The sequence below is a fragment of the Passer domesticus genome, chromosome 11, assembly GCF_036417665.1.
Source record: "Passer domesticus isolate bPasDom1 chromosome 11, bPasDom1.hap1, whole genome shotgun sequence".
Taxonomy (NCBI): Eukaryota; Metazoa; Chordata; class Aves; order Passeriformes; family Passeridae; genus Passer; species Passer domesticus.
The window spans coordinates 13,425,723-13,441,333 of record NC_087484.1 but is presented as its reverse complement, the minus strand read 5'-3'; the positions used below and the strand labels follow the sequence as shown (position 1 = coordinate 13,441,333).

The window sequence follows — 15,611 nt, the reverse complement described above, 5'->3', positions numbered from 1 at the left end:
CCTAAACCTTAAGAAATCCACTGCTCTGTACAGGATTTTCTCTCCACTCTCCCTGAAATGCTGGATAGGGCTTGTGAAGTATAGCTGTTATGTAAAAAGTCCCCATGTTATGTATAATTAGTGAATGCATGAGCAGGCAATAGGCTGGTTAATATTTCTGCTTGATACGATTAACCTTTCATAACTGTCAGAGCAGAAAAAATGTGATAATACCAAAACAGAAAAGGGCTGGGAGTGAACAAAGATCTTTGTGTAAAAGCTGATGCACTGGCTCCTGAGTCTAGTACACTCTATGGTGTAGAAGAACCACGTGTAGAAGTACAGGTCAGCAGATTGGAGACAAACATCTAAGTAAGAAGGAAAATAACTTGGCAGACCAGACTTTGGATAACAAATATTGAATATAAATGCTGAAGTAAAATGGTAGCAGACTCATGTATAAGTGAAAAAGCTGTCAGTGAAATGGATGGTCTTGGATGCTCTTTGCCAGTGTGATATTAAGTAAAAGAGCTGCAGAGTTCTTACAACTCTAGCATAAATATGACAATATTTCTATGTCTAATATTTCATGAAAATAAAAAGGCAAAAAGCTCTCTGTGATGCCAGTGAAGATAATATCCATCAGTTTGCTGAACTTGGATTCAGCTCCACAGAAATTCCTTATGCAGGCCCATAGAAAGTGACTGCCAACATTGAGACTGAAGTCCAATTAAGTAATTAAGACTGGAATAATACTGAGAGGCCCCAGACAAGGTGAGTGTCCCATTGCCTCAGGTATAGTGTGAGAAATGTCATGGAGTGAGGACATGGGCCATGGTGTGAGAAGGGAAAAGCCTTTCTAAGGACAGAAGCAATTCACAGATCTCTGTCTCAACAAGAATTTTTCCTTCTCTGCCCATTTTTGTTCCATACCTTGGGCAGATGCCTTGAGCTAGATCTGAGTTGTTGACTTTTCTACTGGGCCTGTTTTAGGAGATTTTATTTCTAAAGATTTTTCCCTTGTATTTTAACATCTACCCCAGCAGTTCATCAGAGCTATAAACCACAAACCTGTTGAGGAGAGCATCAGGTGTGTGCGTGCATACACATAATTCTGTGTGAAATCCTTCCTTCCTTTGCCTGCTGTGTGTTTCAGTGAGGAGCAGGCAGTCCTCCCAGGCACAGTGAGAGGAGTGCAAGGCTTCCCAAGCCTGAATGGTGCTAAAGAGCTGCCTTTCCATGGAGTTATTGTGGCAACTCCCTGTGCCAAAGGGAAGGTCCAGTGCTTGAATGCACATCTTTGTCTGGAGGACACTGCTAAGGCCCAGCAGAACCCTTGAGAGGTCATGCAGGGACAGAACTCGTGTCCTCAGACAACATCTGGGAGATGTACACAAACTCTGCACAGAGGAAGCCACATTTTCAGTAAAAAGAGACTACTTTTGGTGTCTCTGTTTACAACTGTCTCACTTCTCAGTGAATTCACTAACCTCAAACCTTGCCTCTCTCTTCAGGCTCTCGCAGGTATAAAATTGAATAAAACCTTTGCAGCTGAAAGGATTTTGGTGTGAGTCATTTGGCACCCAAATGCTGAGTCCATTTCTCAAGCATAAAATATTTTTTATGTTTTATGTTTAAGAACAATAAGTATTTCTTATACTAAGTGTTTATCATATAGGGGGGAAAATTATCACCTCTTGGTGTTTATATGCATACATCTAGACTAGCTATATTTTGTAGGAAAATGCATAATTTTTTTAATGAGTACCCAAAAAATTGACAAAGCATCAGCTTATCTAAACTTGTTTTGTACCTCTCAGTTTCTGAGTGTGGTGTCAGCAATTCTTTTCACTTTTCACAAAATCCTTTAGAAGACACTTGCAAGAATAATTAGAAATTTAACTCATTAGAGGACTGGGAGGACTGTTTTCAAGAGCTTCATATTTGTATTTGGAAAGCTCTGCTGTTTAAAATTTGTCTTTATTCCAATGTGTAAAACAGAACAGTTGCATCAAAGTCACCAAACTGATTCTTGAATGAAAGTGCAAAGACTTTTTTGTTGCTGTACCTTATTTTCCAAAGATGTGGAGAAATCTGCATTCTTCAGGATTCATTCAGGCTGCTGAGAATGCTGTGGAACCCAGAAGCAGCCCAGCCAAGCAGCTGAAGCACTTGTGTTCCTCTGTTCTCACATCCTCCCAGCCCCTGCTTCCCCTCCCAGCAGATTTACAGATCTCTGAAGGCTGAACCTTCATTAAAATTAGAATTTAAAAATGGGACCACTAAGCCATACAAACCTAAGAGGACATTATGCCATTTACCAATCAATGAATGTATCATTTCCAGGTATTTATGGATGAAATTGAGTGTGCCAGTTTGGGCATATGTGAATAACTTCAGCTTCCTTGACTTTTTAATTTAATGCAATATGTGGTAGATACAGTAACTTATTTTTAAAACCCACAAAACATAAGCTTCATTTCCTCCTACTTATAATAAGATCTCAGTTTATACACTTCCAAGGAAATATAGTGTTCAGCTTCCTGCTAAACTGTTAGCGTGTTTCTGCCAACTTCTCAAAATGTTTCCCTTTACCCTTGTTGATTGTGAAAATACTCCAAATCTTGTGACAAAACACAGTGGAAAAGAAGCTATAAGTAATTTTTCACACTGTGAGCTGATATTCACGGACCTTTTCCTCAAGGTCTGAAATATGGGAAATCAGACCATGTAAAGGGAAGGTCTGGGCCTCCCCAGGAGAAGCCATTTCTTTTCCAACTTGTCTGCCACCATGAAACAATTTTCCATGAACCATGAGCCCATCATTCCTGAGAAGCCTCTGTCAGCTCCCTTGCACACTCTAACTGTATTTCCTAACTAAAGACTCAGCAAAAATCACTCACTGCTCTCTCAGAACCAGGATAAGAGTAAACTGTATGAATTTATGTCCTTCACATACAGCTCACATATGATGGACTCTACTATGCGCTCTGCACCACAGATTCTCTCCTACTGGCAGTGCAGCTGTGCTCAAGTCACATTTCTATGCCATATTTTTCTAGTAATTAAAAAATTTACATTTGCATGGATACATTTCCTTCAAAGCCATGATCATGTTGGAATCACCATCCCATGTAAAGGATCTGCTCTGATCTAGCAGAGATGAAACACTGAAACACTCATGGTCACAGGAAAGTGATGATAACTCCATCTTATGCAGTTTCCACTGTCTGTCCCTATAATAATTTCTCACAATTGAAAAAACAGAAATAGAGGCAAAAAAACTATAGTTTCGTTGCCCATAAGGAACAAGGAGTAGAAAAACTCTAAGATCAATAAAATTGTTTGAAGGTAAGTTTGGAATAATCTCCATTTTTCTTCACTCCTGAAATAGTAACTTCACTTTTAGTAGTTGCTTAATCTTTTTCTTGTTTACCAGATGCAGACAGTAAGCTACAGCAAAATAAAAACAGAGCTGACCTTCCCCTTCCAGCCTGTACTCCTGCATGCTTCTTCATATGGTTTTATTTTTAAACATTTTCCCATAAAGATGTAACTTACTTTAGGGCTTACTTGAAGGAAGCTTCCAACAAGTTCCCACATGTGATTTCTTAACCCAGAACATCTGAGCTTGGTAAATCAGCAACAGCCCCAGCAGCACTCTCTGCCTGCACAGGCTGATGGGGTTTGCCTTTGTAGGGCAGTCCCTCACTAATGAGGAGCTGGCAAGAGGCTCAATGCCCCCTGGAGCTCATTAAATGGCTTTTTTTGGCCTGCTGGATCCTCACCTCAGGCCTGAGTGCAGAGGCTGGAGCAGCAGCGCTGCTGCATGAACAGGGACCTTGTCCCCTGCACACCTGGGCTCTTCCTCAAGAGTTTGAAGTGAGGTTTCCTTCCTCCCTCCCTGACACTGTCTCTCTTATTGTGACATACAGTTTCAATGGCACTTTAGTGTTTGCCTCAGGAACTTGTCAATGTTCATGTCAAAGAAGCTGAGCCCCAGCCTGGGGCTGCTCTGGAGTCACCCCCACATGTCACCATGTCCCTGCACTGACAGCTTCCAAGCACTGCTGGCCCTTCTCAGCCCACTCTGCAGAGCTGCCATTTTTGAACTCAATTTAATAAACCACCCAGTCATCTTCCCAATGTCAGGGAAATTACCTGAGCAGCAGCAGAGCCAGCCACACTCTGCTCCAGGTGAGGCACCCTTGGGGCTGCTGAACAGGGAAATTCATGAATGTTGCTCTAGTCAAAACTCATTACTCAGCTCTCTCAGCTGTGGGGAGTCTGGGAGTGAACAACAGTCATTAGTGCTTCCTGACCTGCTCTCATTCTCCTCAGCTGTCATGTCCAGGTTTGCTCTTTCTAGCTCAGACGTGCTGGCAAAAGACAGGCTTATGAAGTGAAGCTCAAGTGCCAAGTCCAGTGGTCCCTCCAGGCTGCAAATTGTTTTGCTTGGAGGCTCATCTGCTCTGGCTAAGAGCAGATGAGTAAAAGAGTAAGAGTAAGAAGAGTAAGTTTACTCTTCTAAGCAGAAGAGTAAAAACACTACAAATTTGATCAATCTTTCCTCTGCTCACAGGAGGAATATTACTATAGGAACTGGAATCTGAGGCCATGGCTGTGCAAAACCTCAAGTTCCATTAGAAGAGAAAGAACTACCTGTGGAGCACTTGAGCTGTGGCAGCAGTGCTTCAAGAAAAGCTGTGGACTCCTCGTCCCCTGGCACAGCTTGGTGCACAGTGCCAGCTCTGCCCTGCTCAGGGTCCATGCAGGAGGCCTCTGTGAGCACAGTGGGAGCACTAGGTTGGTCAGGGGAGGCCCTGCTGAATTTTGGACTCTTCTCCTCTTGGGCAGCCTCTGCAGCTGGTACAGGAGTGTCAGCAGAAAAGGCCTTCTACAGTCAGATTTTTTTCTTTCTTTTAAGTCAGTGGGTGTTGGATTGCACCCAAAGCTGCAGAAGTATTTGGAAAAAGACTTAGGATCATAACGGCAGATTTTCATTAGCAAAGATTAAAAGCTGCTTTAAGCTAGCCTAAATAGGGGCTTTCCTTACTAACATAGCATTACACATTTCCAAGTCCCTCTAAGTACAGCTGGACGTGCAGTGTCAGCACGAGTACAGTTGGTGTCTGGAGACCACCCGTGTTCCTCTGCCAGCTTGTGAGCCAGGCCTGCAGGTGGTGCTTGGAACTGTCCTGCTGCCTGGCACCGCTGCACAGCAGGATGTGTGTAAGGACTATATGAGCTGTGCTTTTCTAAATCAGTAATGACTTATTAATCTGGACAGGGATATTCTGGCCATGGGCATCTAACAAGAAGTGAGAGAGCTATTTTTGCTCTGCTGTGTTGGTGCAGAAATATCTCTGACAAGGCTGTAGCAGCCAGCTTGCTGAGACATCCATCAGAGCAGCTGAAGCTCAGAGTCTCAGTGGGGTGTTTGTTCCAGACAGCACCCTCAGCTATTCTGACCCCTCAGGGGGTTTCATCTCCTGCTGGCTCAGCAGGGCTCAGTGCTGGCTTGCTCTTATGGCTCAGGCTGTGCTGTCACTTCCAGCGTAACCAAAACAGTGCACTGAAAAGCAGGGGAGAAACTGGAACTTTGTGGTGTGCCTTATTTGACAAACTCCCAGCTCTGCTGCAGCTCTGGTTTTTGTAATAAAGTAACTGATTTAGTGTACACAGAGGGTTTCTCTTCTCCTCCAGTCTCCTGTGGTTCTGATGTGCTGTGGTTCCACGATGCGTCCCCTGGTAGCTGCTCTCACCCCCTTTCAGCAGACACCTCTCATGGCAGATTGCCACTTGGAAGGGAAGCAGTTCATTCCTGTGTTGAGATTCGCCATTCAGCATCTCTGTGGAGCAAACTCAATTAACAGAGGAGAGAGCTGAGCACACAGAGCTCCTCCAGTACAGTCCAGAAGCCAGGCTGCAGGTGAGCAGGAGCCCTGAGGAACCTTTCCCAGGTTCTCCCTGTGGAGTGGGACAGTGTGCTCAGCCTCAGCCAATTTTCCCTACTCATTCAGTTCATTACTGGGCATAAGCTGTGACTGCCTTGCTTGCACTGGTTTTGATGTTTATTGGATGTTTGATATTTATTTGATGAGACTACTTGCTAACAAAGCTGCATGGAGGTTTAGGAAGCATTTCAAGGTAGCATTACAAAACTGCCTGGTAGTTGTCTCTAATTTGAATAACACACTGTTGTCTGGGTGCCCCATGCTTTGTGTCTGTTATTTTCACAAAATAAAACCAAAAGTAGAAAAGTTCCATCAACTGCACTCCTAGCATGAGGCAGTCCCCAAAGGTCTGGTAAGGAGCCATTGCATCTGAAGCCTTTCTAAAACTACCCATCAAAAATTTAGTGAAAAATTCAGGGTTTTTTTTGTTTTGGTTTTTTTTTTTTTTTTGGTCCATTCTGCCTAGTTACTGATACAGAAAAAACCTACACCTTAAAGAAATAAGTAGAAAGGGTACTTTAAAAAGGGATGATGATTTTATTCTTCTCAGCTGCGTAAATTTCCACTAAAATTGAAATCCAGTGGTGTGTTTCCCATGCTGAATTACAGAATTTAAGCCACTGTACAGCATCAACACTATTTATGAATTATTCACTCAAACAGGCTACATTTTCATTGCTACCTAAAAAAAAAGTGCTGTGATTTCTTTGATTTTTTTTATATGTTTATTCATCAAAAGCAACTTGTGTTGCTAAATTATGTTTCTGGTTTAATCACATTTCATTAGAACCTGTTCTGCCTAAAATTTAGTCTCTAACTAATAACTTTTACGTGTCTTCTAAGATGGGCAAAATTAGTTTAAGACTCTTACCTGTTTGGAGTGCTGTACCTCTGAGGGTCAGCTACACCCTGGAAGCTGAAGTTGTTATAAGGATGAGTTTCAAGAAACCCCTGTAAGATTAAACCACACAGAAGTGCTCACAACACTGCAAGGAATTCTACAAGATTTTGCAGATTTTTCTCGTGCCATGAGATCCTGAATTCCCGGACAGTAAATGGAGGCCAAGCAGGACTTCTGACAGGCTCTGTGGAAAACAGAACAGTAATAGTAATTTAAATAATCACTTTAAAAGCAGTGTGCATGAGAAATATCTTTTTAGATGAGTTTTACTGATAGGGGCTTCAGACTGAGCTGTTAAACAGATTAGTTCTGGATGGGGCCTTGTGCTGCCAGAGCAAACTGCATCCAGCTACAGTCATAGGTCCCAGTGGAAATGTTTATGCACAACCACATCCCTCAAGCAAGCAAAACAAAGCAAAAATTTACATTTTTACTATTCTACTGCTGAATTATTTATCTTCCATTTTCAATTTCCAGTATGACTTAAGCTGTGCAATAGATCCCCAGATTCATTGATCTGTTTAAATAAACAGTGTGATATATTTCAATAAACAATGTGAGACACACCAGGCCACAAGGACCATGAGGCACTGATTTCTTTTGTTGCCATTTGTGGAGCAGGCAAATTATATCCTGCACAGTCAGAACAGACCCATCCATGTGATTTCATCAAAGATCTCTGTTTGTGGTGGTAAGTGCCACCAGACCACTTGATGGTCTGTTTTTCCTAAATGGAAACATTTCTGGCTCTCAGAGGATGGAGGAGATTTCCGTAAGAGGAGTTGCTACATGTACATTTGTGGTTCTGCCCCTGGCACAACACCAGGAAATGCCAAACTCACAGGGCTCATGACTGTATATATGTTAGCTACAAATTTATTTCTCCTTTGAAGGACTTGAAAAGGAGCAAGATGGAAACTTTTTTGCCCATTTGTGATAAGATTTACAGGTTAGGAAGGTTAAATTTATAGGTGCCATTTCCTCTCATACAGCAAGACTGTTTCTATGAGAAATTACAATTTACATCCTGGTGTAAATATACATTAAGTAAAAAGCTTTCTTGCAGCCAGAGTTTAAAATTTCACAAGAATTAAGTGAGCAAACGTTGAGCCCCTGAGCCTGGAACACACAGAGCCCTGGGAGGCCCTGCAGGGGGACAGACAAAACCTCCTCTGCCAGGAGTGTCTGTCCCCCACAGGGTGAAGGATGCTTTGCAGCTCAGGGCTCCTGCATCTCCTTCAGGGTGTCCCCACAGCCACCCTGGGGACATGGAGACCACGCAGGTCCAGCAGACTCACTGGAGGAAAGGCTGCACCAGCACTAGTCCCTTCTTGGCCCTTTGGTTCAGGCACTCGAGTCTCAGTCACTGCCTTGGTGTCAAACCCTCCAAACAGCAAAGCCAAGGCCCTAAAAGAAAAGACCCCACAGCAACACAAGGTAGAGGACAGTTAATTGCCCAGAAGAAAACATGTGAAGGCACTCCAGAGGTTCCCTAATAGAGAGAGAAGGAACCTAATTCCAGGTACCAGCTGGTTACTCCATTTTCAGAAGCTCTGCCACTCCTCTTGCCATGCCACAGTGACACCAGGAAAATAAAAAAAAAAGTATTTGAAGCAGTGAATATGTGTTTCTTAATTTTTCTTAGGTAGTGCAATTTACATGCCAGAGAACTTTTTTTTCTTTCTGTATAAGTCTTTCCTGCCAGAATTGTTGATATTCCATACCAATATTTTCTCATTATTACAAAATAAAGGATTTTTCTTCTACAGACAGATTACTTTGTTCCCTGAGTACTATTTGTGACTATTGGCAGTCCAACTGCCTGCTGTTTATCAGAAAGATAATTTCATCAATCTCATAGCAGGCAGATCCATGGCCCTCCTCCAGACCATATTGAAAATGCTTATGTTTAAATGTTTAGAATCAAGGAGGTTATAAATCCACATCTTGTGATCAAGCAGAAGGAAGAGCTATATTCAAAAATAACTATTAATTTTCTTACAGCCTTGAGATAATTTTAAAAACACCTGATCCTTCTAGCATCTGATTTATGTACCAGAACAACATAAACAATATTGTAGAGCAACCCCATACACTTTCTAAATTTTGTAATATTAAGAAATAACCACATAGACTGACTGAAAAAATAAAGAAATACTTGAAAGAAAATAAAAACTTCTATGCCCCAGAGTTATAAAAAAAAATTAATTTCTCTGTATGTAGACATTCTAGGAGAGTTTTCAGACCATAAGTTTCACACAGTTGGAAAGCTCTTTGTACTTTGAGAGGACTAGAAAATGTGATTTTTGTTGAAGATGACATGTTCTGGCAATATAACTTACTTTGCCATTACCATCCTCAGGAATATTTTCCTTTCTCTCAGAGGTGGATATGTGCATGTCCATGTGCTCGGCCTGGCAGAAGATGTAGGAAGGAGCTGCTCACATTTGGACAGAGCTCTTGGTAACTTTTCTCACATTTCTCATGGAGCAGCAGCTTCCCTGCATGCCTATGATAGAGGTGCTAATTTACATGTGGAAGTGTTAATTAATGGCAATTCCTAAGGTCACCTCTCTACAACTGAGATTCTTTCCCTGTGGAGAGGAACAGAGAGCAGCACTGATGCCAAAGAGCACATGAGAGCCATTGCAGATAAAACAAACACAAACATCCATTCCCTGAGCTTCTCTAAATAATAATAATAAAAAAATTTAGCCTCCAAATAGTTTATATAATTTCTCACAGATTAGAAGCCAGACAGATCCTCTGCTGCAGAACAGGCATGCCCATTTACCTAATAAAGACTTCACAGATTTATAGGAAAAAGTTGTAAATTGGCAACAAAGTGGAAATATGACAGAGCCATGTAATTTCTTTCTGTGAAAGAATATGTGAAACAACTTACAACTCCTGTAATCACTTTCTGAGGGAAGTACTGCAGGACAGCAGAGTGAAGATCATGGAGATCAAGATGTTCCTTAAGGGCTCCCTGGGCTCTGGGTCAATAGGAATTTGTCTTCAGATCTATCTCACATGGCTTATCTCAGTCAAAAATTAAACCCAGGGAGGATGCTAAGAGGCTGGTTCAGAAGGTAATAAAAATTATGTAAGAAAAGTATATTCCCTGGTCTTCTCTCCTGAGTGAGAGGGTGCTAAATCAGCTGAAAGAGCAAGCAGAGACCTGGCTTTGTTGAATTATATGACAGAGAGAGAGAAAATCCTTTTTGTAAGCCATTTTTGTACATGGTGAGTCAGGGAATTTACATTTCATTATGTGCTCAGCAAGAAGTGTAAAATACAAATCCTTCAAGCAGATGTGAACAGACACTTGGGATCAATCTAATGTCAACTGCAGAAAAAATTGATAGTGTACAAATTAATGTTTCATTATGTCAGATCTGAGAAGGGTGGGTGATCTCAGGCAGGAAGATGATGTGTCTGTCCAATCTGCCACTTATTTTTGTCATCCACAAACATGGGTAGAAGAAGCAGAGATGCTGCCAGCTGAGGTGAAGGTGGTGGGTGAGGGAGCTCTGGGGTGAGGCTGCAGGGGTTATGCAGCCATTTGGAGAGAGACATTAGTTATAGCTTCTTGTGACAGCTGAGGTCCCTGTGTCTAGAGAGCTGCTCCTCTGAATTTTATCTGTGAGGAAGAGACCAAGCATCCCTCCCCACGTGGAGCAGATGCAAGAGTGCTCAGGTGAGCCCTGCAGTCCTCATGGGGCTGTGCCTGTCTGGATGTTTACTAGAAATTCAATTTTTGTACTCAGGTTTGACTTATGCAACTCCTTCCAAACAAATGGAGTTGCAGCTTCTTTATCCATCTGTCATGGTGTGTGTGCTAGTTATGCCTCTATAGATCCTTGTATTGAATTTAGCCCTAAAGCTATGAGAATTTCACAGGTACTAAATCCTCCAACATAATTTTTAGAAATATAAAATAAGGCAGTAAAGTTGTTAACTTAGAACTCAGTTGATGTATTGTCAGCTCGAGGTCTTTCTAAGAAAACACATGACAGAAAAGCAAAACAAAACTAAACAGTAACATAAATTCTGAGTTCATAAAGTGTTCAGTGCAATTTGCAGCATTATAGTAGTCACAGTTCTGTCTTATATTGACTGGAAGCATTTAAACATACTTATGGGTGTGTGTATATAGATAGATAGATATATGCACAATCGACCCTGCCAGACAAAGCTGTGTGCTACATAAAGACAGATGGGAAAGAGCTGTGTATTCTGTGTTTGATTGCTGCATTGTGTCAGACTAAGACTGGCCATAGTCATAAAGCTGGTTCATGCAACTATTCATACTTACCTAGAAGTCCTCAAGACAGCCATTGGAGCAGTAGTTGTTTTCTTACCCAAGAAAACAAACGCAGAGGGTTTGAAAGTCTCTGAGTCCTTCTGGAAGATGCTGTTGTAAGCAATGATTGCTTAATGCTGCCTTCCTTCCATCACACAGGCAGATGGGTGGGGTGTAGCAGGCACTGGACAGAAAATAAAGCCTTTGGAGCTGGGAGCCAGACCAGCATAACACAGCAAAAGCTGGAGGCCAAACCTGTGAATCGTTCCAGAAATAAAGTGGTAGGGATTTAAGCTTTGGGGAAATATTACCCTGTAGTAAAAAAATGTGAATCTTCATCAAGAAGTCAATCTAAAACAGGACAATTTTTTTTTAAAGGACTTCAAAATTAAATGCTTCTGTCATCCAGTAACTCTGGAGTTTGCAAGAGAAGTAGAGACCATCTGTTCCAGAGACCAATAACACAGTCTGTGCAGCTAATCAGCATGATAGCAGTAGGAAATGATTTCATAGGGGCCTATCACATCTGGTTTTAAAACTAGTAAGCAGACTTTTTTATTTTTATTAAGTTTTCTGCATCTCTCACAAAGCCTCTTTTCTGACAGGATTTATACTTCAATTCTTATGGTTTTTTTCCTCAGTCTCTAAATAGGAATATGCATGAGAAATAAATACATAAACAGCAGGGTGCATGGGTATTCCTGCAGCCTATTACTACTTCAGTGCATAGCAGTCAGGGTTATCCCAGCAAGGATAAAATCACTATAGCCATAAAAGTCTATTATGAAACATTTTTTTACATGGAAACTTTTGATTAATTATTAAAAAAAAAAAAAAAAGAAAAAGAAAAAGAAGTGCTCCTTTACTGAACTCCCACCCTAATTTTTGGTTTTATTAGCCTACTATTATCTGATGTATTTTCTTATTGTTTGAAGCATTTTGTTGAATTCTGAATATGGAAGTCTAGAATGCTTTACTGAGTGCCTTTTCAATCTATTTATTTTTGCCAAGAATTGAGAAAATTCATCAAAAAAGTGCTACAGTTTTCAGAAATCTATTTACAGCCTCCTTAATGGTAGGAATACCTGATACAAAATATCTAAATTAGCATCTCTTAAAGCATTTAGGGGAACAAAAAGAGTTTTCAGGTATTTCTGAGGATGGTGGGAGCTGCAGGAAGTTTTTTGCAGCAGTGTCATACAGGTCAATACAAATATCCTGGATATTGTGCCAAAACACTTCTAATGCTTCAGTGAATCTCACTAACATTTCCTGTTGCATTCAGCTCTCTAAAGCCTACCTGACTTCTTCCTTGGAAGGAGAGCTGTGTGTCCCCTGCTTGCTTTCAGGGCACAAACAGGTCACAGATTTCTAAAGACTTTGAGAAAGGAATAGAAATTTCACTTACATTATGTCTCCAAGTGGTTAAATCAACCATGATAATTCAAGAACACATAATATCTAATCTTCCATATGCAACAAGAATGGCAAAGCAGGAATAGTTACCTAGAAAAAATAAATAAGAAATGGAAATATTTGAATTATTTCAGTATTGAAAATATTGTTTATATGTCTTGGTGCTGCATTATTATTACATATACATGTGTATGTATATGTAATGTAATCACACTGTTGATTAACTACTCCTGCTATTGTTTCTGGCAGCATGAAGGAGTTAATAGTGCTCAAAGTGCATGGAGCTCTACCACAGAAAATGGGAACTGTGTCCTAGGGAAGAAACTCACAGCCTCCCTTCCACACCCCTGTGCTCATGCCAACAATTTCCCAGCCAGCTGGAATTTCCTTTCCTTGTGGGGGCTAGCCCAGAGCTCATCCCTCCAGCCCCAGGACCCCAGGATATTGCTATTTGCTGAAGCCTGACTCTTACAAAGAGCCCAGCAGGACTCAAGACATTCTGTTTCTCTGGTGGCCTGACGAGTTTTCTCCCTAATAATGAGCCCTCCTCTGCTGTCACATCTTAGCAAGCTCTGTCATAACAACAACGAGCCTCAGCTCAGTGGTGAGTGTTTCCAACAGGGGTGTTCAGTGTGGGTGTTGAACTGGTTTATTAAAGATCCATTTTTATGGGATAGGGCTTATTCTAGTGCCTTGCACTCCTGTCCAAAGAAGTCTAAACACTGTCATTGGTAGATTTGGAAGCAGGAATGCATTTACATATTATTATGATTATATCAGTGTTAAAATTCTTATAAATTCTAATGGTAACAAGGAGCTGAACCTGTAAGGAAGTGAGCTGGGCCCTGAGAAGTGAGTAGCACAGGTGGTCCATCAACCAAGAGAGTTGGTATTTTCCCTGAAAACAAATCTGAATTGTTTGTTATCCTCATCTGTTTGCATATACCATGTGCTGTCAATGTATTGACTGCAGCAGTTCTAAGGTATGGATTGGCTTTATGGTAAAGAAGTTTTCCTGAACATGAACTCCACTCAAAAGCAAGGGTGAGCAGAAAAGATCAATGCATATTTGCAATTTACAAGCAGTTACCAATCAATCTAATTCAGGTGGTCCCTGGACAATGTATATTAAAACTTAGAGCCATCCTACTAAGATTAGGCTAATTAAACTAATATTGAGCCACAGATATAGGGTGTTAATAATAGACTATTGATCTGCAAGAAAGCAAAAGAGACTATTTGAATTTAATTTTGACTACAGACCTGATCTTTGCAAGTCAGTGCTAAGCAGGGAACTCCACAGGTTCGCCTGTCTTCTGCTCTCTCCCTACTCTTCCTCTTACAACGAAAAATTCAATCTGTAAACAGTTTGAGGACTGAGTTGCTTCTCAACCCTGGTCTGTAATCAGGGCTTTAAAAGTACTAATGCAAACACAAAGCTTGCACAGAAAAACAGATCACTTAAAATATAAAGTGGAATGGCAGGAAAACATCAGTGCAAGGGCCCTAGGTTATCTGCTCAGTCACCAGGAATGAAAAGTGTATCTGGCAGGCTGTTATTGTTAGTCCCCAAGTGCACTGAAGGTATGCAGTTATGCCTGCAGGCCAGTGGGCAGAAACAGAGGGTTTAATTCCAGCTTCTCTCCACCTGCTTTACTGAAGTGGTCTAGCAGCTCCTGCAGCACTAGCATGAGCTCCAACAATAACCATGTGGTTTAGTAAGTATAATGACAACATCTGTAAGATATTAAGGGCCAAACCTCAGGTTTTCTTGCATATTTCTAAAGGTCTCTTAAAAAAATAAAAAAGAAAAATAAGTACTTTGTGAAATGCTTTTTTTCAGTTGAGTGGTTAAAGGACAATTTGCAGCCAGGTATTTCCTAGAATCATAGAATCATTTAGGTTGGAAAAGACCTCTAAGATCATTGAGTCCAACCTTTGACCTAACACTGCCAGGTCCAGCACTAAACCAGGTCTATGGCATTGCAGCTCCATTGGTGTTGAAGACTTCTAACGACAGTGATTCCACCTTTCCCCTGGGCAGCAATGCCTGACCACCCTTTCAGTGAATAAATTTTTCCCTAGTATCCAATCTAAACCTCCTTTGGCACAATGTGAGGGCATTTCCTCTTGTCCTGTCCCTTGTTTCCTTGGAGAAGAGATCAGCCCCCACCTAGCCACAACATCCTTTCAGGTTCCTACCACTTTTGCAAAAATAATTACATTATCATGTAGATGGCATAGAATGTCCAGAAACCCAGAGCAAAATAAAAGGAATGAAGCTGGTGGAGTCATCAGCAATGACCCTTGTGCTTCCAGCCCCTCGCCTTCCAGGAGGGCATGGGTGGAACAAGCTGCCCTGGCCATCCCTGGATGCAAACTGCCACCCTCACCTACCAGGCTGATGTTCCAAATTAACATCACACACAGGCAATAGAGCTCAATATTTTAGATCTGCACCTAACTCCTTCAAGGCACAGAGGGAGGGGACAGTTTGGCTCCAGCAGAATGTAACTGCTTAGGCAGGTTCTCCTGCCTTTCAAGGAGGAAGGAGCATCCTCCAAAACAGGGAAATGCTGATCAACAGCTTTTGAGTGTCATTATTTTTGTCTCAGAGTACTTGCCAACCTGTTGAGGTTTTTTTTTTCCTTTTCCATGCTGAAAACCAGGCCACTCCTCAGGAAGAATAATGTTTCTGTTTGAGACAGAAAACACTTCAGGGAATTATGTGGTTTTCTAGACATACACAAACCAGAGCATCTTCTGTCTGAGAATTTTCAAAGTAAGCACCAGATTCCTCCTCCCCACCGTGGATGCTTTACAGTGCCCAAGTGGCAACAGCTGAAAGGAAAAGTGGGTTACTGTAATACATTTTCCTGAGCAGTCAGAGTCTGCAATGTTACCTAAGACAGAATATAGCTTGCCTGTTTAACACACTGCTGCAGTGACAGAAACATTGCCTGCAAGGTGTTCGTTTAGAATATTGATCCCAAAATAAAAGGCTCATGTTTAAAAGCCTTCTTACTGCAACACTTTCAAAACATTTCAGTGA

The 15,611-nt window shown here is 41.4% G+C and overlaps 1 long non-coding RNA gene across 1 annotated transcript in view; it reads right to left on the bottom strand.

Annotated features, from left to right (window-relative positions):
- The window catches only part of LOC135278907 (uncharacterized), a 39,817-nt gene extending 27,311 nt beyond the window's left edge, over positions 1-12,506 (bottom strand). The window contains exons 1-4 of the long non-coding RNA XR_010346291.1: positions 12,444-12,506; positions 11,156-11,398; positions 8,136-8,244; positions 6,808-7,021 (exon numbers count right to left, since the gene is read on the bottom strand). This is a non-coding gene — a long non-coding RNA (uncharacterized LOC135278907). The remainder of the gene's footprint in view (positions 1-6,807; positions 7,022-8,135; positions 8,245-11,155; positions 11,399-12,443) is intronic.
- Between the last annotated feature and the right edge of the window lie 3,105 nt (positions 12,507-15,611).